Genomic DNA, 25,817 nt, shown 5'->3' with positions numbered 1-25,817 from the left:
GGCCAATTAGGATGAAGAGTGCACAGACATCTCCGTGCCTCAGGGAGATTTGTTTAAGTTTTTGGAAATTTGAATAAAGGTGGGAAAAAAATTTAAGGACATGACCCCTCATATGAAACTGTCACATGAGCTGGGACATGTCCATTATTCATTTCAAAAATTTTTATTTAAATAATAAACCCTTCATAACACCTCATCCCACCCATGGATAAGGTTTCATTAAAAATGCGAAGGCTGCCTGGGCTCGTCACTTGCCCGCCAACCTTAAGGCTGGACGGGCAACTCAGTTAATTACTTTCATTACTTTTTAATAAGCCTTTGACAGTATGGTGAGCGCACAGCCGAATTGAATATCTGAATGATGTGCGGTGATGTCGGGACATCACCGCGTGTCACTTTACGCATCGGCAAACAGGCCCCGCCCCCCGCTCGTCAACGGGAAAATGCTGCCCTGTTTATACCTAGCTTTTCCTCTGAATGTAAATTTTCCATGGTATCCTAGGTTTTTAATGTCACATCTTCTAACAATAACATTTTCATCTTACTAATTTTATTAGTAATATAAACACGTTGCTTGGTGTCTCCCAGCGAGGTGCAAGATTTCACTCATTCTTCTGAATGGTTTATTTAATAATGCAAATTACACTTTACCTTTTAGCTTCTTTACGTTTATCTAATTAACATCCCAAAACTACTATACATCAAAGCACCCAGACCAACTGGATTTAATCCAATTATGACACACACGGACATCACTAAAATAGCCCCTGTGCCAACTTAATGCAACTCATGCCAACCCATGACACTCCGCCTACCACCCTTACACCCTCCATGCCAACTCACCCATTGATAAAAGCCCATTTAATTCTTTTAAGCCCCTTCAAGTACTTAATCCTTGTAAAAACAAACATTTGTATTTATAGCCCCACATCAAAGACAGCAATGCCTTAATACCACATGACAGCCAGCTATGCCTTAATAGCCTCTTGCAGCTGTCAAACTGTCAATTTACATGCCTCCCACTGTGATAATAACAGGTTGTGGAAGCAGTTAAGTATTTGCAAGTACTATAATGACAACCCTCAGGCTTATGTCAACAAACTGATTTTTTTTTCAACTCAGAGTCACAGCAGGCTGCTTTTTTATCCAAGACTTAAAGGCCAGGGGATTTAAATACCTTGACAGCTTGACACTTCCACAGACCCTTTTCCACCAAAAATGGACCTCACACCAGAAAAATAGGGTCTATTTGTGCTCGGCACTGAATTCAAATGGCCCTTCTAGATGTGAATCACTCTCCCTTCCCCGACCAGTGAAAATAGGATCTGTCAAAAATGGGGGCAGACTTATGGAAATGGGGTCCCGACGCCATTTTGGATAAGGCATGGAGTCTCCAAGACTCCGCATAAATCTGGGCCAATGAATTTGAAGAGGCCATGAGTGGAGTTAGGAGAGAAACTAGAGGAAGCAGCTTTAGATTAGCTGTTCCATTTTAACTGCTCCTTCACTCATTTTGCACTGCTCAGGGAGGGTAAAAATCACACTGAAAGACTCCCCCAGAAACCGTCAGCACAGCCTGAATCACATTTATACATAAAAATAGGTACCCAACTAGTTGCTCAGCATTCAGACTATATCACTTTTCAATGCTGATTTCAAAATACTACCTAAAATTATTGAGCCAGATTTTCACCAGCAAGGCAGGTAGCTTGAATCAAGGGGCTGAGTTGGATTCTTGATTGACAAGAGAGTCAAAGGGTATCAGAGGTAGGTGAAATGTGGAGTTGAGGCTCATGATCTTATTGCATGGGAGAGCAGGCTCAAGGGGCCAGATGGCCTATCTCATTTGTATGTTCGTACTTTTGAGAGGTGTCAAGTGCTTAGGTCCTTGTTTTTGATAATTTATAGATCTGATTGATTGACACATATATGGTTGTTGCAGAAGCAGTTTAGCAGTTTTTTTTTAAAGGAAGTTATGAATGGCTGTTCTCTTTAAGCATTTATTCCACACATAACATTGCTACTATAGGGTTCATTGGTTCTGTACAGAGTATATACAGAGCAAATGAGAATGGAGGGTATGAGGGGCCATTGGGGGTGGGTGGGAGGCATGCATTGTCATGGGGAGGGGGGGCATGAGTAAGACCTTTCAAAGTTATCTTTCAAAAGGCTCCCGTATCTAGACTATGGTCCACGACATTTCTGAGTGGCCGTGAACCATGAGTCCTTGAGAACCTGGCTCGCCTCCTCAAAAATTGTGGGTGACTAGGAAATGCCTACCCCACAATAGAGCTAGTCAGGTCATCGCACCAGTGAAAATTGGCACAGGGAATGGGGGTGGCAATCCTGGAATCGGGACCCAACCACCATTTCTCCACAATTCCATGAAAATCCTGCCCATTATCTCCAGACCAGAGGCAATCTAGTCCATACGCAACAACCATTTTAATATGGGGTCACCTCCCAAGGGAGAATATAGGGTGGCCATTCAATGTGTTGTGCCATTGTAATAATGGCAGCTCACCTGTCCTGGTGCTGTCCCTGGAAAAGGACTTAAGAAACTGGAGCAGGAATAGGCCATTGGCTCCTCAAGCCCACACTGCCATTCAACCTTCCTGTCTGTCCCCCTTAACCCTTCACCACCTTGTAGATGTGGATACAGAGAAAGCATCTGATTTTCATGAATATTCCTTCTTATGGTATTCAGTGAGTTGACAACATATTCAGAAGCTGGATTTTCTCCCTGCATCTGCTGTGTGTGTGAATGACCTGTCTCTGGATGAACCTTTGGGGGCCTCCTCACAGAGCTTTTGGGCACACCAGCTTCCACAAGTTGTTTGGAGGGTGGGGCACACTAGCAAAGTGCCCATCTCAGTACTGTGAATGACCTTTCCCTGAAATTTGGCTTGGCAGTCTCTGGTCTTGGGTTAAGGTGTGTGGTTAAGTTTATATTGCACTGGGTCTGATGTAATGGATCCCATGGAGGGATGCAAACGTTTTTAGGACAAAATGACAGTGCACAGACTGCTGGGAATAATGCTGCTCTCCATGGTAACTGATGGTGCTAGAGGAGTTGAAATGGCACTAATGATGATCTATATAATGGGGAAAGAAGTTTCGCTGTGTGATGTGTAGAATTATTTGAAGCAAATTATTGTTAACCTTTTCATTAAAATGTGTTTTTTTTTGGCTGAGCTCCATGGGAATAGTTAAATAAGCATGGTCTGCATGCGTGCATGGTGGGGAGATGAGTTGGTGGAGGGAGCAGGTAGGTTGGCCGAGAGGAGACCAAATTTCCCTTCTATCACTGAAGTAACATATTATTAAAGTTGACCATAAATTTCTTGATGTTAATTGCATGTAATTACTTTTGTTACTATGGTTTTGTTTGATGTTTTCTTACTGACATGGCAATCCATTTTTCATTTAATAATATGTCACTGTGTTGTTTTTTGGGCATTCCAGATTGCTTTCTTTACTGCCTGGCAAGTAATGTGTTTGTAAACTGTCAGTTATGGTTTAATAACTTGGTAGAAAGTTTGAAGTGACTGACTTAATTGAATAGGTATGCTTGAACATATAATGTTACAATGATGATTATTGAAGTAAAACTTTGATCACAGATGTTTGTGTTAATTGATTACCAGACAATGTTTTTCTGCTTAATCTTGATTGTATATTGATTATATTACACACTAAAATATGGGCTCATCCCAGTTGCTGCTTACAAATATATTTGGGTGGATTAAGCTTTGAGTTTGGACAATCCAAATTTTTCCCATATCCTCCCGCCTGATATTCCTATCTCAACATTGATTGGTAAGAGCCTTTGGTAAGAGCACCTGGAAGAAGTAGGCCTTGGGCCTTGCACCCAGCTGTTTCCTATTGTAGGATTTACAATGAGCAGGCAGCTAGGATACGGAGGTAGCATTAAAATCTATATGCTGGAATCTTTTTGCTACTGTATTGGGACTAGCTAGAAGGGCCTCACAACTGGTAGCCAATGCTGCAGGCCTGTACCAGTGATTAGTTTTCCACTTCTTTCTCTAGGTACAAGATTCAGCCAAGGGTTCAGCCTGCACCTGTGGTGCATTGGGCTTCGGGTAACGACCTCAATATGAGGTCAAACCAGGGGGAGAAAACTTCAAGTGCACTGAGCTTTGGCTCGTTGGGAGGAAGGGGGTGATGCAGGCAAAACATCAACATTTTGGCAGAATATACCGATTTTCTTTTAAAGGAACAGGTGCACCTGATTCAAGGCAAATTTATTGGGTTGCGTACTTTGCGACATCATTTAAACCAGTTTAATGATCTCAATGGAATCGTCATTAATCTCTCATGGTAACCAAATATATCACTGACTAGATTATGAGTCATGCTTTTTCTTCCTCCTTCAGATGAAAATAAGGTTTTCAATTTGGGCAGTATTGTTTTTACAAAAAATTAATTTGTGCATCTAATCCCTTCTCTTACACGTCTTACTATACAATAACAACATATCTGGTTTTAGCTTGCATTAAAGTAATAAAACTGCCATCTGTTCGACTGAGAGAATGTGCCCAGATAGGGCATCAGTCCTTTTTCAATCAGAAAGGCTGTGATTATCTTTCTTTTGTGATCTGAATGTCAAATTGCTCTGTGTTGAGTCTCCCTTTTTCACATTCCAGTAATTACATGTGATAATCAAGTTGCTTTTCCTGTTTTATTTAGCATGACAGAGCTATATTTCCAATATTTCAATTTCAATTAGAAGCTAAAACCGGATTGGGTTTTCTGATCTGTACAGGCGATGTTCGGTTTCACATTAAAATCAATGGAAATGGAAAGTGTACAGTTTCTATAATAGGTGGTGATGCGACCCCTTGGAGTGAAATCAAAAATGATCCCCGGTGTATCTTAAGCGATGGAGTCTTTTGAACTATAAATTCTTTTGATGCATCTTCAGCTGTACAATTTGTGCATTATAATGAAAATTTCTGCATTATTCAATATTTCTTGTTGTGGAATAGGAGAAATAGTTGTGAACAATGATGCATTATACAATTGACATGCCGGTTTTAAATTACATGCAACTATCGATACTGTACCTTTAAAGGTGGTTACATATTCAGTGTTATCGCAATTGGGAGAACTACTCCATGACTGATTAAGTGATAAATTAAATTGAAAATCAACTGCTTTTAACCAGAGCTGCAATAAATATTAATTCATTACCAATTTTTGGTTGGCATACTGATACACTACATTTCCAAGGTTGCTGCTTAATCCTTCCTGAAGCTCTTCATTTCTCTGTTATCTTCCCATTCAAATGCAATCTTATGAAAATGTTTAAAATGTAACTAAGAACATATGAAGAATTGGAATGAAAAGAAGTTGCTTCGTCCAGAAATATGCTTCAGTCCTCAGGCCTTATATTTGTTTGTTTCATATCTTTGCATACACTTTTTTCTGTTTGGGAAATAGTCATCGTTGACTGTCCCTCGATTCAAAGGTGACCTCTACTCAGGGTCGCAAATTCCTGCCATGGGTCTTCATGTGACTAAACAGGTCGATTCACAACCCAGAGAGTTTTGGGCACATGGAGGATGATGTCCCACAAGGTAGTGGGATTGGAGTGCCCGATTTGCTTCCTTTTCATTTCTTCTCTGCCGCCATTCTTCCTCATTATTAAGGTGTTTGGACACAAAACATGATGCAGCTTGATGGACAAGTTGTCACCATTTTGACCGATTGGTAGCATGTTCCTCCCAGTCAATAATGTCAAAGCTGCAGCACTTCAAGGAGAGCTTCAGAGTGAGCTTGAAATATTTTCTTTGTCCTCCCTTGGAATGTTGGTCATTTGAGAGTTGAGTAACAGTAGCTGGCAGGGGAGCTGCTTTTCAGCCATCCAGACACAGTGTCCAGTCCATCGTAGTTGATTTTGCAAGAGTTTTGCCTGAATGCTTGTGTAGCTTCAAGAAGGACACTAGTGTTTGTGCAATGGGCATCCCATTGAATCGGAGGATGCAACGGAGGCATTGCTGATGGAATTTCTCTAGCGCTCTTATGTGTCACTGCACAGTCCAGGCCTCACTGTAGTACAGGAGTGTGAGGATGACAACTTTTAAAAAATCTTTCATGGGATGTGAGCGTCGCTGGCTAGGCCAGCAGTTTTGTTGCCCATCATTAATTGTCCTTGAGTATGCTGCTTGCAATTGTACCATATAGACCAAAAAGGCCCATGTTATATTTCTAAGTTTTGTTGTGTTAGCTGTCCTTATAAAGAGATAGAGACAGAGTACCATTGCCCTCACTATTTATGGCTAAGGTGGGTAAAATGTAATTGTTGAATTTATCAATATCAGTAAAGAGGAAGACAATGTACACCTTTCTTTATTGACAAATTCATAGACAAGTGAAATTGTCAATCAACCATAATTCCACTTTTGCTCTACAAGATCATAATTTCTAACATACATAGCTTATCAATATATGGTGGTGTAATTGCTACTTTTATTACTTACATTGGCACCAATTTTTTCCTGATCTGGCATATATACAAATTTCTTTACTGCACTCAGTTTATCTTTTTAAAAAAAATAATTCTTTACTTATTCATTCATGGAATGTGGACATTGCTAGCAGGCTACTCTGCTATTTATTGACCATCCCTAGTGGCCCTTGAAAAGGTGGTGATGAAGAAGATTGATATGACTGAATCCTATGCTTTGGTCAAAGCCAAGTGGCTAGTCATGCTTTATTCCTGTTATATATCTTTGTCAGACCATCTCAGAGTCAACCACATTGGTTTGGGTCTGGCACCACATATTGGCCAGATCAGATTAGAGCATCACGTTTCTTCCTAAAGGACTGTGCCATCACCGACCAGTTGGGTTTTTACGACAATTTGGCTTCTTCAGCCAAATTAATGATCATTTTCAGCATGGTCTGTCCTTGAGTCTTGAAATAGCTGAGCTGTTCTAAAACAGTTGTTAAGTATCAATAATTTTGAGGACAAAACTGAACATATTGATGTAGCAGAACAGACACTTGTCTCACATTGGATTTGTGATTATGCGCCTGAACACCAGTAAGAGTAAGCATGATCGGAAACTACCATATAGTTTTATCAGTGCGATTTGAAATAATGGAAACAGTTTATTGTTACATAATTTTCCATCAATCAGTTTAGCATAGACTAACGAACATAAAACCTACTTGACATTTAATTCTATGTAAGTTATTTCATTCAATGTCATAATTAGGTCTATTTCATGCCACATATGTTACAAAGCATTGCTTATAGCCATAATAATAAAACTTCTCACACTGAGCCTTGAATACTTGAATACACTTGGCTAGAACAGACAGGACCATTGATTGAATCCTTTCCACTTGTTTTTCAGCATTTCTACAAATTCTTTGTCATGTGTTTTAGTTGACCTCCAAAAATACATCCATCTGTTATCTTTTAAATTCTTGATTTAATTTTTAGTTTTATTTCTGAATTTATTCAGAAGTTTGTCCATAGCAGTTCTTTAAGGCCTGGTTCACTAAATGATTAATAATGATATGCATGACATATCTTGAGGCGACAGGGTGTACCAGTGTATCACCGTCACCATACTACAGTTGTATCTCATTTGTTGGTTTTGTTGCCTTTTTATAAATCTCTTCTGGTGTAGAAAGGTTTGAGTTGCTATTGCATTGGTGATTTTCTGAGTTTGTATTTTTGGTGGAACTGGCAGTCCGGAGGCAGGAGTAAAAGTTGGGGCAGTTGGGAAGAGAGAAGTCAGGCTGTGAATTGGTCGTAGGGAGGAAAGGAGCACTTGGCACAGAGTTCAGTATAAGTTAGATTGAACATTAATGGACAGCAAGGTCATAATGTGCGATAAGAAGATTAGTAGAGAAAAATAATCGGAAGTTCTAAAACCATGTGCAAAGGGAGATTAAAATAGTAAGAAAAAGCAAAGTATTATGCAAGGATGAAATCGAGGACTTGGTATGGGAAATGCGAAAGGGAGGATATAAAGGGGAAGAAATGGCTATAAATCTCTGAAAATAGATAATCTCAGTAGTGAGTTTGAAAGAGTCACAGCTTTTTAGAAAAGGAAACGATCTTCAACTAAAAATGTTGACAAATAAGGTAAAAGACTCAGAATATACTTCCACAGAAAGTTTAATTGTGAGATGCTTTTGAAGAATCTGAGTTAGTGGGTCAACAAAGCTGGAGGTCCGAAGGATGCATAATGGGCTGCCAATGAAGATGAAAATTTTCTTTCTGACTTTGTTCAGACAGATTGCATAGCCTTGGGCCTAGAAGTTTACTGTCAGCCTACCAGTGGAAACTGGATACAGGGAGTGATCTCTTTACAGAACAGGTAGGCCTGATGCACACCTCATTGAGCCTCATTTCCACGAGACTGGCAAGTGGCACAAGCCCATTGGCTGATCCCAGGCAGTGCACTAGCAGAGAGCAATTGGGAAAGAATGGGAAGCTATTGGAGAGATGGGATTGTGAGGAGGAGGGGAGAAGCGATTGGGAAGGAGGAGGCTACCTATGGTATTCATTACTACAATAGACGCATGTGGAGCACTCTCTGCTCCTCCCAGCTCCACATTTCAGCTAAGTATTTAACAAAGATAATCATTTTTCATGGTGGTCCCTTTAAGGCTGCTCGTTAGGCCACTTGTAGACCATGGGCAGAATTTTGCCCTCGGATGGTGGGTTGGCCCCACTGGCTTGGCGGCAGGCGGCCAGCCGAACCCCGCCACTGAAAGGGGGCCCGCTGCCATTTTAAGTGGGCAGGCCAATTAAGGCCCGCCCAGTGGCATCCCCAACAGGAAGTGCTATGCACTTCCTGTTGTGGGGGGAGGGATTCCCCATCTGTCAAAGTGCGTTCTTTCGCGTATGCGCGCGAAAGAGCGCACTTCTCCCTGAAACAAAGTGCTGTCTCAGGGAGACCAGTGACAGTCCGAAAAACTTTAAAAATACAAAAATTAAAAAATTATTAACATGTCCCCCTCATGTGACAATGTCACACGAGATGGGACATGTTGATAAAAAGCACATAAACTTTATAACTTTTTCACAAAACGGACATGAAACCTCATCCCGCCAGTGGATGAAGTTTCATGAATAATCAGAAGCCTGCTGGGGCTCCTGGCCTGCCTGCCAGCCTTAAGGTTGGCCGGGCAAGTCTTTAATTACTTTAATTAGCCTGTCAATGGCCTCAATTTGCCAGTGACAGGTCGGCGGACGGACAGCTGATTTCGCTGCACGCCCGCCTTCCTAAAAATTTTAAGGGACTGGGATGACGTCGGGGATTCCTCCCAACGTCATCCCGCGCCATTTTCCCCTCGGCGAGTGGGCCCCACCCCCAAATCGTCGAGGGGAAAATCCTGGCCCATATTTTCCTGAAAGGATCTGTCTCAGTGTCAACTGCATTCAGGTCAGACCAATTTTGTAATGAGGGCCTGAAACAAATGTTAGGCCCGAAATGTATATATTCAAAAGCTTAACTCAAGTTTCAGGTGCAGGCCCTGGGTGCCCCTTTTTCTGCCTTTATAAATGTGCGAGGCAGGCTCTGTCTATTATGTAAGATGTTTAGGGGCAGAATTTTGCCCTTAGTGGGCGGGCTCGACAGGGGCAGTCGGAAAGCCGACTGCCGCCCACGATCGGCATTGCACCACGATTTCATGCTGGTGGACCAATTACGGAGCTGCCTCAGGGAGATGAAGAGATACAACAAAAAATAATAAAGAAAATAAAAATGCAATAAAACATGACCCCTCGTGTGACTCTGTCGCTTGAGCACGGACATGTTATTAATTCAATTGCAAAACTTTTCTTTTAATTTTATTTGCTTTTAGAAACCTCATCCCACCTGTGGGTGAGGCTTCAAAAAAATGCAAAGGCCGCTTGGCCTTTTCACCTGCCCACCAACCATTAGATTGGACGGGCAGCGGAAAATTTACCTTAATTGATTAGTTAATGGCCTTAACAGGCCTTTTAATTGTTGGTGGGCATGCTGCTGACTCCGGCGCCGACCAAGCTATCACGTGACTGTGCGTTGACTTCGGCATGCTCGGCCGACGTCAAAGCGCGTCATTCCACACTCGAGCGGGTCGGGCGTGTGCCCGCCCGTCGAGTGAAAATTTCCGCCCTAGGTGTCTGTTTTGCCCCTGAAAATCAGCTATAAATATCACTATTCAAGCTACCGAAGACTGTAGTTTGTACCTTAGACGTAACTATACTTTGTGGTTTCTTTCCCATCATAAATAAATGAATAATCAGTAATTAAGGATAACTGGAATCAGTTAGAATGTAAAAATGTTACATTTCAATTCTCAAGGGTTAAACCCACCATTGCACAATGGTGCAATACGAACACAGTCCAATGAGCAATAACAGGGTGTGGTAGAACAGTTTAAACATCCAATTTTCCACACAAAAGGCAGAATTTTCCCCCCGTTGGGGGGGGAAAGTTGATGGGTGGGCACGTGCAGGTGTGCTTCCAATCGGTGCCCCCGATCAGAGGCGCGGCGCCATTTTACATGAGCGGGCCAATTAAGGCCCGCCCAGCATGACGTCTGCAAGGAAGCGCTATGTGCTTCCTGTGCGGGCGGGGGAGAATCCCAAAATCGAGAGTGCGCTCTTTTGCGCATGCTTACGGAAGAGTGCACTCATCTCCCTGAGGCTAAGTACAGCCTCAGGGAGATCGCCTCTACTTTTAAAAATATTAAAAATAGGGAACAAAAAATTCCCTTACATGTCCCCTCATGTGACAATGTCACATGAGTTGGGACATGTTCATAATTTCCAAGAAAACGTTATTAAAATTTTTAAAACTCTACATGAAACCTCATCCCGCCTGTGGATGAGGTTTCATGTTTTTTCTAGTTCCCGCCGGGGCTTCTGGCCTACCCGCCAACCTTAAGGTTAGATGGGCAGGTCCACTATTGACTTTAATTGATCCTGTCAATGGCCTCAATTGGCCATTGACAGGTCGGCGGGCGTGCAGCTGATTTTGCTGCGCCCCCGCCTTCCTGAAAATTTAAACGGGGCGCGGTGATGTCGGGAGTTCTGTCCGACGTCACCACGGGTCATTTTACGCGTCGGCGAGCAGGCCCCACCCCCGCTTGCCGACGGTAAAATCCTGCCCTATGAGTTCCTTATCTTGGCCATACTGGCAGTGAGAGATAAAGGGTGGAAGTGCCAAGCACCTCCAGACAACAATAGAAGAAAAGTCGAAGATTGGTCTCATGAGGCCAATCATAAATCTTCTTGCAACTTACTCAAAAGCAATATTGACCAAGTCCTTAAACCGGTATAGTTATCTGACCATTTGGCAAAGAAAGAGAGAGTCGTGTGGGATGCCCAAAAATTGGAACAGGTTATATAGGATTTGAATTTCCTCAACCTTTTTGTTGCTGGACCACTGTAACATCAGCATAGATGCAGCAGGAACTTTGTTTATGCACTAAGTAATGCTTCTGCTGCGCACCCAGTGATGTTAAGGTGGTGCAGTGGATTTTGAAATTTCTTTGGATTTTCTGCCAGAGGTATAATTTCCAAACAGGGCAGGAAACAATCCTTGAGAATAATACCACTGGTCTTCTCTAATGGCAATGTTTTCTGGTATTCGAACTTCCTTAGGAATATAAATTATTTCTTTTCAGTGTCATAATAATGACAATAGCTTGAGAGGTGCTGTACTCCATATTTAGATTTTTAAATAAACCAGCTTCTTGGAAATAAAGCTGTATTTTAAAAATGGGAAAATGGACAGCTGGTGACCCTTTCGACCCTAATCTTCTACAATAATTAGGATAAGGGAAGACTTTTAATGTTACAGTCATCAGTTTTAAATCAGGTACAGTTCTATATTTTTTATAGATGTTTGGAAGAAGGATTACGATTCAGATGTCTTTTGGATAATTTTTCAAGTTAGACTTATTCAATAAAGAAATAACTCTTTAAATTAATATGTGTGTCCAGAAAAAAAAACTAATTTTGATTGGTTTAAAAAAAATTGAAGAACATCGGAGCTTAGTGGTGAACAGTTGATACCGCCAGACAATATAATTTTGTTGACATTTTTAAGCAATAGTTTGACTCCCAGACAACACATGAAGTGTGTTTTGGATTCACAAGGGGTGTATTTAGTGGAGTCACTCGTGGAGGGGAGATGTTTATAGGTGAAACCAACAACTGCAGGAGTGCATTACATTGCTGGGGGATGGGCAAGAAAGAAATGCCTTATGAAACCACAAGTTTTGGAGATGTGCAAATTAATTTATTTTCTTCGCTACAAGTAAAACATAGAACAAGTTAAGGTTTTTTCTCAAATGATTTTGCTTCTACTTAGAGGAAGCAGTGAATAAGCACAAGGAAGCAAATGTTTTAATAAGAAACACCGAGCCTCATCAGCATTGATAAATTATTCAAAAATGTAATTTAATTACAAATATCCTAATGAAATTTTGTACTAATTCTCCCCTAATTCTATTATATCAGAGTAATGCCATTGGGGAACGTGGGTTAAGGGGCTGGGTTTGGACCATTGAACTGTGGTTAATTCTGTGCAGTGTGACTGAAGAATGTGGAAGTTATGATTGGTTAGGAGTCAAATGGGAGATTACAAGTTAGTATACCTTCTCTGGTTTGCTATCAGAAACAAAAATAGAAAACAACAAAAAGGAGTTAAACCTATCCAGGTTTAATTTTTTGATTTTGAGACAGGTAGGATTTGCTTGTTCACTTGCAATGGCTGTGAGTTGGATGTTACTCTCAGAAGATTTTTTGTTTGAGCAAATGAAACTATAGCGTGACTCTAGACACTTTCCACTAGTGTGGAGGTAAGCCTTCAATATCATCTGTCATCTCAAATACAATATAAGCACATTATTTCTGCCTCTGATCTGAAGCAGCCCGTCAAAAGTTGAACTCGGCTGTGGAATAAGTGTACTGATATTTTGGTATCTGATGAAAGTATTTTGCTCGTAGAAAAACTAGCCAACAGGTGAAGTTACTTCCCTTATGGTAGTTGGCTCTCTCATTTGTTTTTATTTATTTTGGCAGAGGGAAGATGTTTTCCAATAATTTTGCTTAATATTTTTAATCAAAGGATTTACAAGTCTGATCCAAGCACCATTACTTTCAAAGTTGTGCTTTTATGGTTTTATTGGTATAGCTTACATGTCGATTTGAACAGCATAGTATATCACCTATAGGATATTGTAGATAAGAAATTTGTAATCCAACACAGCTTTAGCAGACATCAAAATATATTTAAAATGTATAAGAAATACTCGCAACTTATAAATTGGATCTTAATGCTGTTCTAAGTATTTCTGACTAATGACAGCTTGTGAAAGGGTTAATTGTATGTGTGCGTTTCTTTTTCCTTTCACTTTATGTAAGCTAAAGCTGCTTGTATACGTTCTGCTTGGCTTTGGTTTTAACTTGTTTTAACATTCTTTTATGAAGCCTGTTGTGTTACGGTCTTGTATGACTGTATGCTGCCTCGCTCTTTTGTTCTGGTGTCAACGTATTGATGGCCCAAAATTGAAGAAGCAGCATGAAAAAGGTTACAAGACAAACAAAGCACAGCCCCCTTGCCCATATTTGCAATGCAACAGTAAATTTGCATTTGTTGTAAATTTGCAGCTGACACATAGCTAACTGTTTTAAGGTTGTTTATGTTGGTTGTAGTTCACATAAAGTCTTCTACATTTTATTGCCTGATTTGTACTAAACAGTAAAACATGAGTTTGACATTGTAGCAAATCCTCAGTCTACTTTGGAGTCTAAACATTTGAAACAATGCTTTGAAGTGGCTAATTTTTCTCCTAGATATGCACTGTTGCTAGGCAGATGTTGTACTTTGCACTTTGCAATTTGTACCGGATGTCTTTACATTTACTTAGATTACTGGAAGTAGTGATTAGAAGTTAATGATACATTGAACTAGCAAGCATAATTTAAATTAAAATGAGTCATTTCAATGAATTTCCTTTATCCTAGATATGGAGAGTGAAGAACTACTCTCCTTTCAGTTCTCTTGTCTCCTTCTTCTATCCTGGAAATTGTTTCATATTTGTAGTGTCACATTGGTGGCACGAACCTGATATTACTCTTGTTGGCACACAATTTCTTTTATTTGTTCATTGGATATGAGTGTCACTGGCAAGGCCAATACCTAGCTGCCCTTAAGAAGGTGCTGGTGAGCTGCCTTCTTGAATCACTGCAGTCCTTATGATGTAAGCACTCCCACAGCATGATTAGGAAGGGAACAAACTTTGCAATTCTAATGATGGCTGAAACTTAACTTCTTGTGGGTGTGAAAGCAATGGTTGGAATTATGAAAACAAGTACTTCCTTCTTTTGGGAACTGACAGCAAACTGGTGCAATAAAAAGCAGAGAATTGCATTCAAAAGTTGCAAATCAGCATGTAAATGCTGTTCCTTCAGAACTCAAGTATTTGTGTCGAACAAAGCATCTCGCCTGTGAGTGCACAATACCTGGATCAATAAATGATTCCTTCATCCTCAGCCAGTATCCCTGGCTGCATCATTTAAAAATGCTTAACAGCCACAGTGATGTTTGTTTGGGCAATCTTGCTGCATGGAAACATGGCTTTTCACAGAGACCAACAGGACAGAAGTACAAGGCTTAATGTACCAGCTTGTCTCTTCCTGCCCATCACATTCAAGGCAAACAGAATGAAACATTACATCATAGACAGAACTCTTGATGGTCTCAGGAAATGATTTTCCTGCTTTAACTGTGGTGCAAACATATTCCAACTAGCAGCAAGTTCTTCAACTCTGTGCTTGCTAACCTACACTGGCGCCCGGTCCAGCAATGCTCTTTGATGTTAAAATTCCCATCCATTTTTACAGATCCCTCCATGACCTCACTTCTCCCAATCTCTGTAATCTCCTCCAGCCCCATAACCCTTAGTGCTCATCCAATTCTGGCCTCTTGAGCATCCCTATTTTTCATCACTCTGCCATCGATGACCATGCCTTCAGCTGTTAGGCTCTAAACTCTGGAATTGTAAATTTCTCTGTCTCTCTTCCTTTCTGTCTTCCTCCCTCAAGACTCCTTAAAAACTTACCTTTCTGAGCAAACCTTTGGTAATCTGTCCTAATATCTCCTTATGTTTCAGTGCCAAATTTTGTTTCACCACACTCCTGTGAAGTGCTTTATGATGTTAAAGTTACATGAAATGTCATGGCAAGAACAAATCAACTAATGTTCACAATGATTCTAGCTGATGTTGATAGCAGAATCTCATTGGGGAGAAAGGGCTTCGATCCGAACTGAATGAGTGATGAATTTATTCCTTATGCAAGGAATAAGATGTTCCCACATGGCTGACCCAGCAGTAGATAAGAAATGATAATCATTGAGAATGGGCAGCCACCTATTTTTATTTGGGGATTTTATATTGCTGAAGTGACGGATTTTAATTACTGTTTTGGCTAATAGCACACATATAAAATCTTCATTAACAACTAATTTTAACTTTTTGTTTTTGTTGAACTAGCAACCCCTTCCATCACTTAAAGAGTTTGATGCCCTGTGCCTAGTTCATTTAACAGAGAAGAAGGTGAGTGTGAAATATTTTTAGTGCGCACATCATGGTCTTCCTTCATAAACCTTACTTACAATTTCTCACCTAAGGTGGATGCCCAGGAATTAGCAGTACAATAGGTGAAAAGTGGGTTTAGCACTGGAGGACTTTCATGTTACTCAGAGGTAATGACAGAGGAATTAGAGACATTCATTGTTGCTGCGGCATCGAGATGAGGGAGTTGGGATGGCTGCAGCAACAGAATGGAACCTGGAAAAGCTTCTACAGGTCTCTCCCTCTTACCTGGAGGTCCTGCTGTGAGATCTGAGGGGCTGCAGTGAGATGAGGAAAAGGGGAACCAAGTAGGCATGGACGGAAGTGCCCAAAGAAGTCAGTAGCACCTCAGGAAGGCAGAAAAGGTGAGTGGCATGACTCTTTCAGGCATCAAGTCCCATAGACTGACTTTCAGAATTCTTATGCACTGCACCCCTCAGGACAAGACACCTCACAGCTGTCTTCAGTAACATCTTATTTTTGCTGGTGAGATGTCCAAAACACAACTTGTGCACTTTACACCTGGTAGGAGAAGGTGAGGTAAATGTCATGAAAATATAATAATTTTCATAATATTATTGTTATTCATTGTAGATGTAGGTTAATAGTGGGGTTTGGATTAGTTTCTCTGTGTGGGTGTGTGTGGGCATGGGATTTAATTGAATTGGGGACAGCTGGTCTGGAGCTTTTGAGTGATCAAAAGGGAAGCTAGGTTTGAAATGCTAAATATGTAAACATGGCTGAAGTTTTAGAATGGGATTTGTGAAGAACATTTGCATTTTTAGATAAATTAGGTTGGTTTGCATTTCAAAAAGATGGTAAGATGTTGCACCTAGCCATAAGAAACTAAGCCAAGCAGTGTGCTTATTTTTCCCAAAGGTTACTGATAATATGGGTACTATGAAAGGTTTTTATTATGAGAAAAGTAAAGTTGAAAAGGCATATTGGAACACTGGAATTTACATTAAAAAGGAGAAACAAGTACAAAGGAGATGAGGTTATGTGTAAGGGGAAGAAATTCTAAGATCTAACACAAGTGTGAAAAGCCTCCAGCCTCTGTGCATCAAGTTGCTGTCTACAGGAACCAAAGCTAATAAAACTCACTTTGAATATCACTGTCCATAGTATTGTGTGCTTTGCCTGGTCTGTTGAAATGTATTTGTTTTTACTGTTGCCTTAATGGAGGTGTAACTGGGAGCCAGATTAATTAGGGGATTTAGGAATTATTATAGTAGTAATGTGTAGGTCTATGTATGCGCTTAAACTCTTTTTTATTAATAAATGTTTGATTTAGTTTTATTAAAAATCCTCAAAGACACGGTGGACTTATTACTACTGCATTCAAGGCATTCATCTTTAAATAAAATACAAATTGCAAAACAGCTGTGGCAGCTGTTTCAAGCTTCCCTCTGGGATTTGAGCAGCTCGGGGTTTACCGTCTGCTGTGCAATGACATAAAGTACGCTTTTGGAATTGGTCCCGGGACACCTTTGGAAGAGGTCAAGTGCTCTTTGGGAGAGGTGAAGCGCCCTTTGGGATTGTTAAAATTAGACTTGAATATGCCTAAAAACTGCACAAACTCATTGGGACTGTCAAGCCTATTGGAGCTGTTTGATAGAGCTGTCAAAGGAAGCTGTCAAGAGATTTAAGTCTCCTGCCCTTTAAATATTTGAAAATAAACTGTCTGCAGTGTTAAAAAATAAGTGATTGATATTTCACTCTGTCTGTTGCCATAAGCCTAAGGGTTACCACTATTGGATTAGTGCTGCATTACTGATTTCATAATTGCCATTATCACAGTGGTGTGTCTTTCAGTTCACAGTTTGACTCACAGCTTCAAGTGCTTATAACATCTTTGAAGTAGGACTATGAACACAAATGCTTGTTTTAATAATAGATTAAAGAAAGTTAAGTGTATGATTGAGTGCTTTTTTAAATAGTGAATTCATCAATAAACACTTAGGGCAGAATTTTATGCCAACGCGTAAAATGACACGGGATGGTGTCGGGCGGAACCCCTGATGTCATCCCGCCCCATTTAAATTTTCAGGAAGGTGGGGGCGCGGCAAAATCAGGTGCGGGCCCGCCGACCTGTCAATGGCCACTTGAGGCCATTGACAGGATCATTGAAGCAATTAAAGGACCTGCCCGTCCAACCTTAAGGTTGGCAGGCAGGCCAGGAGCCCCGGTGGGGGATATAAAAAACATGAAACCTCATCCACTGGCGGGATGAGGTTTCATGTAGGGATTTAAACAGTTTAATAAAGTTTTAGTGTAATTTATGAACATGTCCCATCTCATGTGCACTTAGCATCAGGGAGATGTTTGCTCTTTCATGGGCATGCGCGAAAGAGGGCACTCTTGTTTTTGGGGAATCCCCCCCCCACCCGCCCGCACAGGAAGCGCATAGCGCTTCCCACCGGACGTCACACTGGGCAGGCCTTAATTGGCCCGCCCACGTAAAATGGTGGCAGGGCCCGCTTCTCCGGCGGGAATCGGCTCCTCACCCGCCAGAGATTGGGTCAGGCCCACCCACCCAGCAGGCAGAAAATTCTGCCCTTAATAACTTTATTTAACCTCAGCATGGGTCCTGAGATCTGCTCATGGAGGGCACTGGGTGAGTTGGCATGGCAGGTATAAGGTAAAAGAGTGGTGAGTGGAGACATGGGTTGGCAGGAGGTGGCACTAAATTGGCATGGGGCTATGCGGGAGAGTGGAGGTTCATGGGTTGGCATGGAGGGTATTAAGGGCCATGGCGTGTGGGTAGAAGAGCTTAGATTAGGAGGGAGGGTATGAAGGGTCATAGGAAGTGGGTAGAGGGGCATAGGTTGACATGGGTTAGCATGGAAGGAGCATGGGGAGTGTGTGGGGGTTGATGAGTGAGATCTGAAGGGCTTTTTATTTTGTTTCATTCTTTTTTCTGCCGGCTTTGACCAAGTGCCCGGAACAAGGTCGGCCTTTCGCCCAGCCTGCTCCACACCTTGCAGCCTCCGAACACTTTCCAGGGGTGGTGGCCATGATTCCCATTTTTACCCTCTCACCCTTGCCCCCACCCCAGAATGAAAATCCAAACTTCTAGGGCGGCAGCCACAAGTTTAATTTTTACCCAATCCATCCCCCTGGAACCAGTGTGGCTGACAGCCTCATAAAATATGGGATCGCCCATTATCTGTGGCATTTGTCCTGTGGCCCAGGTTGCCTCCATCTGGGATTCTGTTTGTCCCATATTTTGTGTCGATGAATTTTGTGCATGTGCAGGACGCCCCTGCAGCTTGCTGTCCTGTTCCTAGAGAGGTGCCAGCAACTGGCACAAGCCACCCCCAACCAACACACCCCCACCCCAATTCTTACAGGTTCAAGCCGATGCCAAAGTGTCCATTAAATTTTTCACTGGGTGTCGTTCACCGTCCCTGGAATGAAAATCCAAACTTTTGGGGCACTTCTGGGTCAGCTTTGCGGAGCTGGGAAATTGTCCTAACTCTGCACTCCTGACCCAGGATTGAAAATTCAGGCCTGAATGTTGAGTTTTGCAATCATTTCCTGCATTAATGCGCCTAAAGGCCGGCAACCAGGATTCAATCTCTTCAATTGTAATTGAAAATAAATATGAACAATGGACTGCAGTTTAGTACAATGAAGACTAGCTGGGCTGAAGGAATCAAAATGGCAATTCTTGATTATAATGGAGAATAAAAGGATTAGATTTGGAGCTAAGACAGAAGTAAGATGAAAACTGATCAGTACCAACCATGAATGAAAATATTCAAATTTACATGTGAACATCAGATAGCTTTTCAAATGTCAAAATGAATAAAGACATGCTTTTTTTAAAGATGGCTGCTTACTTTGAAATGATCCCAGGATGCAATTCTTGATAAACTAAAATGCACAATTAGTTTTGCTTAAATTTCTTCAATGTGAATGAATACTCAAGGTGCATTTTTGTGATAACCGGAAACTTTCAGGCAGATTCAGCTCTTTAAAAAAGCTTAGCATTAAAAAGTATAGTTTCAAAACCAGTGATTTGCACTGTAGCAGATGCAGTGGCAGTGATTCGAAAAACATCTTGTTGTGCATTCCATCAGGTGATTTGCTGAAGCAGTTCAGGACCTTTGATTAACTTTCCAGAACAGTATTTGCTGATATGCTGGTTAATTAGAAAAAATTTGCCAAGTAACATTTTATTAACTTTTGAGTGATTCTGAAGAAGAGTCATATTTGACTCAAAATATTAATTCTGTTCCTCACTCCACTGACGCTGCCAGACCCATGGGGGAGAATTTTCTCCCTGTCAGGGGGGTTGGACGGGGGCGGGCGCGGGTGGGCGAGCAGCCAATCGTCGCCCGCAATCGGCTGCACGCCGCCATTTTATGTGGGCGGGCCAATTAAGGCCCGCCCAGTGTGACGGGCATTCGGAAGCGCTGAGCACTCCCCGTGCGGGCAGGGGGAGGAGACAGAGTCAGGGCCTGCACTGTTTTGCAAAAGAGCGCAGGAACCTCCCCGAGGCACAGAGCTGCCTCAGGGAGATTAGTTTGATTTTGAAAAATTTTAATAATGAAGTCCCTTCATGTGACAGTGTCACATGAGCTGAGACATGTCAATGAATTTTATTAAAATTTTTTATTAAACTTTAAAAACCTTCATGAAACCTCATCCCGCCTTTGGGCTCTTTGCCTGCCCACCAACTTTAAGGTTGGACGGGCAGCTCCGTTAATTATTTTAATTGATATTTAAATGGCCTTAACAGGCGTTTGACAGATCGGCGGGCGCGCAGCCGACTCCGGTAGTGACCGCCGAACTGAAGATCAGAATGTTGCGCGGTGACATCGGGACGCATGCCCGACGTCACCGCGTGTCATTTTACACGTCGGTGAGCGGGGCCCGCTCCCACTCACTGACCCAAAGATTCTGGCCATGGGGTATTTCCAGCACTTTCTGTTTTTATTACTTACCCCCTTGAGTTATACAAGACTATTTTGTACTGAATGAAAACATGATCCACTTGGCATTAGCAATGAATATATTAGCCATGCCCTACATGTTTTCTGTAATGATGCAAATTGTGTTTTTTGCAAAAGTGCCCCTGAAGGCAGAACAAAAAGTGATTTAAAGGATCATAGGTAACAATTTATTCAATTATTGCACAAAGTGTATTAAGGAAGAGTTGCAAGTCTAAAATATCTATTCAGTTGCCTACAAATATTACCTTGCATTGTTAGATGTATATTTTTGCAACCCTAACTTACTGGGCTGCTTTATTCTACACATATTGATAATAGGGTTAGAACAGACTGCTGCAGCTCAAGAGCTAACACCAGCCCATGCATAATGGTTCAAATAGCATTTTTCAGTGCTGTAAATTCAATAGTTTTTCTGGACTTTGAGATATTGTCCATTTGTATGAATAATAAAACTGAGCGCCTCTACTTCATGTTTCAGCAGTGCCTGGAGTAAGTTGCATTTGTATTGCACACTGACTAGAATAAATGGGGTACTGTGCTTTAGGATTTCAAATCAAAAACCATCTTTTCTACAGTTTTCATTGCATTACCTTAATTACCTTCTCAATTACATGTATACAAAATTAGCTCTACCCATACCTGTGGATGGAAAGGGTAGTAAAAATACTAAAAGTTACTATCCGGGTGGGAAAGAAAACATTTGCAAATTACATAAAAGAGCAGCATGTGAGGATTGAGTGCCAGTGTTACAGAGAGCGGATGTCATGGTTTACTTGATTGTCTCTGTGTCAAAACTCACAATGAGGTGAAGGGTCAAAGAAAAGCAGCTATCAAAAGCCCCATTTATACTACAGCTGCACTGGATGTGAATCGCTGCAATTTCACACTAAAACCTCTCTTCAAACAACCGAGCAGAAACAGAATCCACAGCTGATGTGGAAAAAAAATCCTATCCTCTACATTATGGATCTCTCAGTGCCTTAGTAATTTGAATCAATCTCTGCCATTTAACTGACTGTTCATTCCTAGTTTATAGTGGTTTAGATGTCATAGACATCCTTGGATATTTTACAATAAGTAACAGTGGTATCAGCAAATCCACCAGCTGCCATGTAGACCTGGAAGGTCCGAGACATCCATCCCATTCAGCCTGTGTTGAATTTGAGGATCTCAATTGGAGTAATGCTGTATTTAGGCTGTAGCATATATAACTGATGGGCGAGCACAATAGATTTCATTCCTGTGATTCCTTCTCGGAATTGAATGATCTGCCAACATTCACCATTTACTTTTCCATGTGAAGAAGGCTCATTTCTGTGAAGTACTGTAGGGGTGAAGTACCAGGACTGCGTTTCAGCTTGTTTCAGTGTCTTTATGACAGGAGAGAAGAATAGAACATAAGAAAAAAGAGGCCATGTGGCTCCTCATGCTTACTCCATGGGTAGAATCTCACCTATGTCGGGTGGGCTGGGCGGGAGCGGGCAGGGGTGGGCGCGTGCGCAGCGCTCTTGCACGCGGGTGGGCCAATTAAGGCCCGTCCAGCGTAATGCGCGGCTGGTAGCGCTCAGTGCTGCCTGTGTGGGCGGGGCGGAGGAGGGAGAGTCGGGGCCTGCACTCTTTTGCGCATGCACGTGAAAGAGTGCAGGAATCTCCCTGAGGCCCGGAGTTGCCCCAGGGAGATTAAGTAGATAATAACATTTTTTAAATAATAAAGTAAAAAATCATTTAAACATGTCCCCTTATGTGACAGTGTCACATGAGCTGGGACATGTTTGTGAAGTCAAGAAAATGTAGTTATTTTGTACAAGCTTTAGGAAACCCCATCCCGCCCGTGGATGAGGTTTCCTGAAAAAAGCGAAGGCGTTTGTGCTCTTCGCCTGCCCGCCAACCTTAAGGTTGGACGGGCAGCGTTGTTAACAACTTTAATTGCTTTTTTAATGGCCTTAATAGGCCATTGACAGTTCAGCGGGCGCGCAGCCACCTCCGGCGCGTGCCTGCCAAACAAAATATCAAAATGACGGGCGATGACGTCGGGACGCACGCCCAACGTCATTTTACGCGTTGGTGTGTCAGGCTTGCCCCCACTCGCCGACGCCAATATTCTGCCCCATGTCACTAAATCTTCTAAATCAACTCCATTTTATCTATATATCCCCATATCCCTTGATTCCCTTAGTGTTTAAAAATCTATTGATTTTAGTCTTGAATATTCATAGCCCTTTGGGTGAGAAAATTCCAAAGACACTCGACCCTCTTAATGAAGAAATTTCTCCTCATGTCAGTTCTAAATTACTAATTCCTTATCCTGAGACTATGCCCTCTAATTCCAGACTCTCCAGCCAGGGAAAATAGCCTCAAACTTTGTGAAACACCTTAAGAATGTTATACATTTCAATGGGATCAACTCTCATACTTCTAAACTCAAGGGATAATAGGTCCATTCTCTCAATCCCTCCTCATATGATAACCTTTTCAATCCAGGAAATCAATCTAGTGAACCCTTATGTTGCATGCCCTCTATGGCAAGAATATCCTCCTTTCAGTATAGAGGCAAAACTGCACATAGTACTCCAAGTGTGGTCTCACTACAGCCTTATATAATTGCAGCAAAACTTCCGAACTCTTGTAATTCAACTCTGTTGCAATAAAAGTTAGCATACCATTTGCCTCTAAATGTTTGAGTTTGAGGATCTCAATTGGAGTAACACTATATTTAGCCCCCACCATATATGACCATTGGGCGAGCACAGTATATTTCATTCCTGTGATTCCTTCTCCTAACTGAGTGGTGTGTGTTGGCAGACTGATGTGGGTGGCAGGTGTTCCCCAGTACTTGGGAAAGAGGGGACTATTCCCCTTAAATCAGGCTGGACCAGGGAGCTGGTGAATAACTCGATTGTTTGCTGTACCTGCAAATTAACTTTCTGTGACTTACATACAAGGAAACCCAAAGCCGTCTGCATACCAACATTTACTTGTCTCTCACTATTTTAAAAAACTGCTTTTCTATTCCTCCTCCCAAAGTGGATAATTTTACATTTCCCACATTATACTCCACCTGCCACCACCTTGCCCTATCACTTGTTTCGCAATAATTGTGACTTATCACACCATCAAAAATGTATTTTTCCTGAAAGTACCAGCTCTAACATTATTTCTGATAACTAGTAGATACGTACCGCAACCTGCTCCCTTATATAGATTTTCTATGGATCTATAAGCTGTACTATACCCATCATAGATTCAGCAGCTATCCCAATGCATTCCATGAACTTATTCTCCAAACCAATGTTGTTGATTTGGTTTGCCCAGTATATATGAAGATTAAAATCCCCCATGAATATTGTATTACCCTTGTTAAGTGGTCCTCTAATTTGCTGATTTATCCTCTGCCCAGCACTGTAACTATTAAAGGAGCCTTTAAACTACTGTTTTTTTTTACTACCTTGTTATTTCTTAGTTCTGACTGTACTGGTTCATAGGGCCCAATTTTAACACGCTTCAAATCCATTCATTTACATAGCGTTAAAATCAGGCCCTGTATCCTGATTTTCTGAGCTAAGGTTCTTCTTCAATATTGTCTTTATCTAATTTTTTATTATCAGATTTCCCCCTTTGCCACTTGCCAAACTTTCTAAAGGTCAAGTACCCTGGATTATTTAGTTCCCAATCTTGATCACCCTACAACAACATCTCAGTAATGATTACCAAATCAAAACCATTTACTTCTCTTTATGCCATTAATTAATCGATCTTGTTACAAACCCTTTGTGCATTCACATATACCTTTACTTTTAACATTTTACTACATTTCCCCGATGTGACCTTAGTCATTAATGCTCTATTACCTTTGTTGAACACTTTGACACACTCAGCTTGTTTTGACCCAAATTGCTACTTTGGACTACAGCCTTGACTTTACTCTTTAGACTTGCAAGTTTACTCTTGAATTTTACCTGAATTTCTTGCATGCCCTCCGCACTTATTAATTTAAAACCCTTTATCTATTGCCTGAGTTATTCAATTCACTAGCACACCAGTCCAGCCTAGCTTAAAGAGAACAGCTCCCTCTTTCCCCAGTGCTGAAGAGCCTGCCCCCCACATCACTCTTTCAGACATGCATTTAAACCTCCAATATATTCATCCATCTGTCAATTTACCCATGGTTCAGGTAGCAATCCAGTGATATTACCTTTGAAAGTGTAAAAACATTGAACATTTATGGCAAGGCCATTTGGCCCTTCATGTCAGTGCCGGCTGGAAAAGAGCTAACTGGCCTAATACCACTTTTTTGATCTTGCTCCTTTTAGCTCTATGAGTTTTTTTTGTATTCTTTCATGAGATGTGGGTGTTGGTATGAAACTATCATTGATTGTCATAAAAACCCATCTGGCTCACTAATGTCTGTTAGGAAGGAAAATCTGCCATCCTTACCTGGTCTGGCCTATATGTGACTCCAGGACCACAGTGATGTGGTTGATTCTTAAATGCCCTCTGAAATGGCCTAGCAAGCCACTAGTTCAAGGGCGTTTAGGGATGGGCAACAAATGCCGACCTTGCCTTCCACGTCAAATGAAGGATTACGAAGAATAAAACTCCCATGGACGAAAAAGAATTCCCAGCTCCCTTCTAATCCTTCCACCAATTGCGGGTTAATGATCTCTTTGCTAAGGGAAATGGATCCTTCCTGTCCCCTCATAATTTTCATCACCTCATTTAAATCTCCCCTCGACCTCCTCTGTTTCAAAGACAGCAACCCCGGCCCATCCAATCTTTCCTCATAGCTTAAATTCTCTATTCCTGGCAACATACTTATCTGCACCCTCTCTAGTGTGATCACATGCTTCTTCAAGTGAAGAGACTACTGTATGCAGTACTCTAGCTGTGGCCTAACTAGCGTTTTATACAGTTATAGCAGAACCTCCCTGCCCTTACATTCTATACCTTGGCCCATAAAGGAACACTGCCCGTATGCCTTCTGTACAAACTTATTTTTCTGTTCTGTTACCTTCAGAGAGCTGTGGGCATGCAACCTAAGGTCCCTCTGCTCCTCTACACTTCTCAGTGTCCTACCATTTATTGTGTACTTCATTGTCTTGTTTGCCCTCCTGAGATGTATGACCTCACACTTCTCTGGGTTGAATTCTATTTGTCACTTTTCTGGCTAACTGACCAGTCCCCTCAATCCCCCACTGGAAACAGTCTTCCAGCCACAAAAACACCTGCTGGCCATTCCTT

The 25,817-nt window shown here is 41.6% G+C and overlaps 1 protein-coding gene across 1 annotated transcript in view; it reads left to right on the top strand.

The window, feature by feature from the left end:
* The window catches only part of LOC144686773 (nck-associated protein 5-like), a 673,917-nt gene that overhangs the window by 5,656 nt on the left and 642,444 nt on the right, over nucleotides 1-25,817 (top strand). Inside the window, exon 2 of the mRNA XM_078552424.1 lies at nucleotides 15,538-15,600. The gene's annotated coding sequence lies outside the window, so the exon portion shown is untranslated. The remainder of the gene's footprint in view (nucleotides 1-15,537; nucleotides 15,601-25,817) is intronic.

The sequence above is a fragment of the Cetorhinus maximus genome, chromosome 11, assembly GCF_964194155.1.
Source record: "Cetorhinus maximus chromosome 11, sCetMax3.hap1.1, whole genome shotgun sequence".
Classification (NCBI taxonomy): domain Eukaryota; kingdom Metazoa; phylum Chordata; class Chondrichthyes; order Lamniformes; family Cetorhinidae; genus Cetorhinus; species Cetorhinus maximus.
The sequence above is the reverse complement of the archived record's forward strand: the minus strand, read 5'-3'. Positions and strand labels throughout refer to the sequence as shown.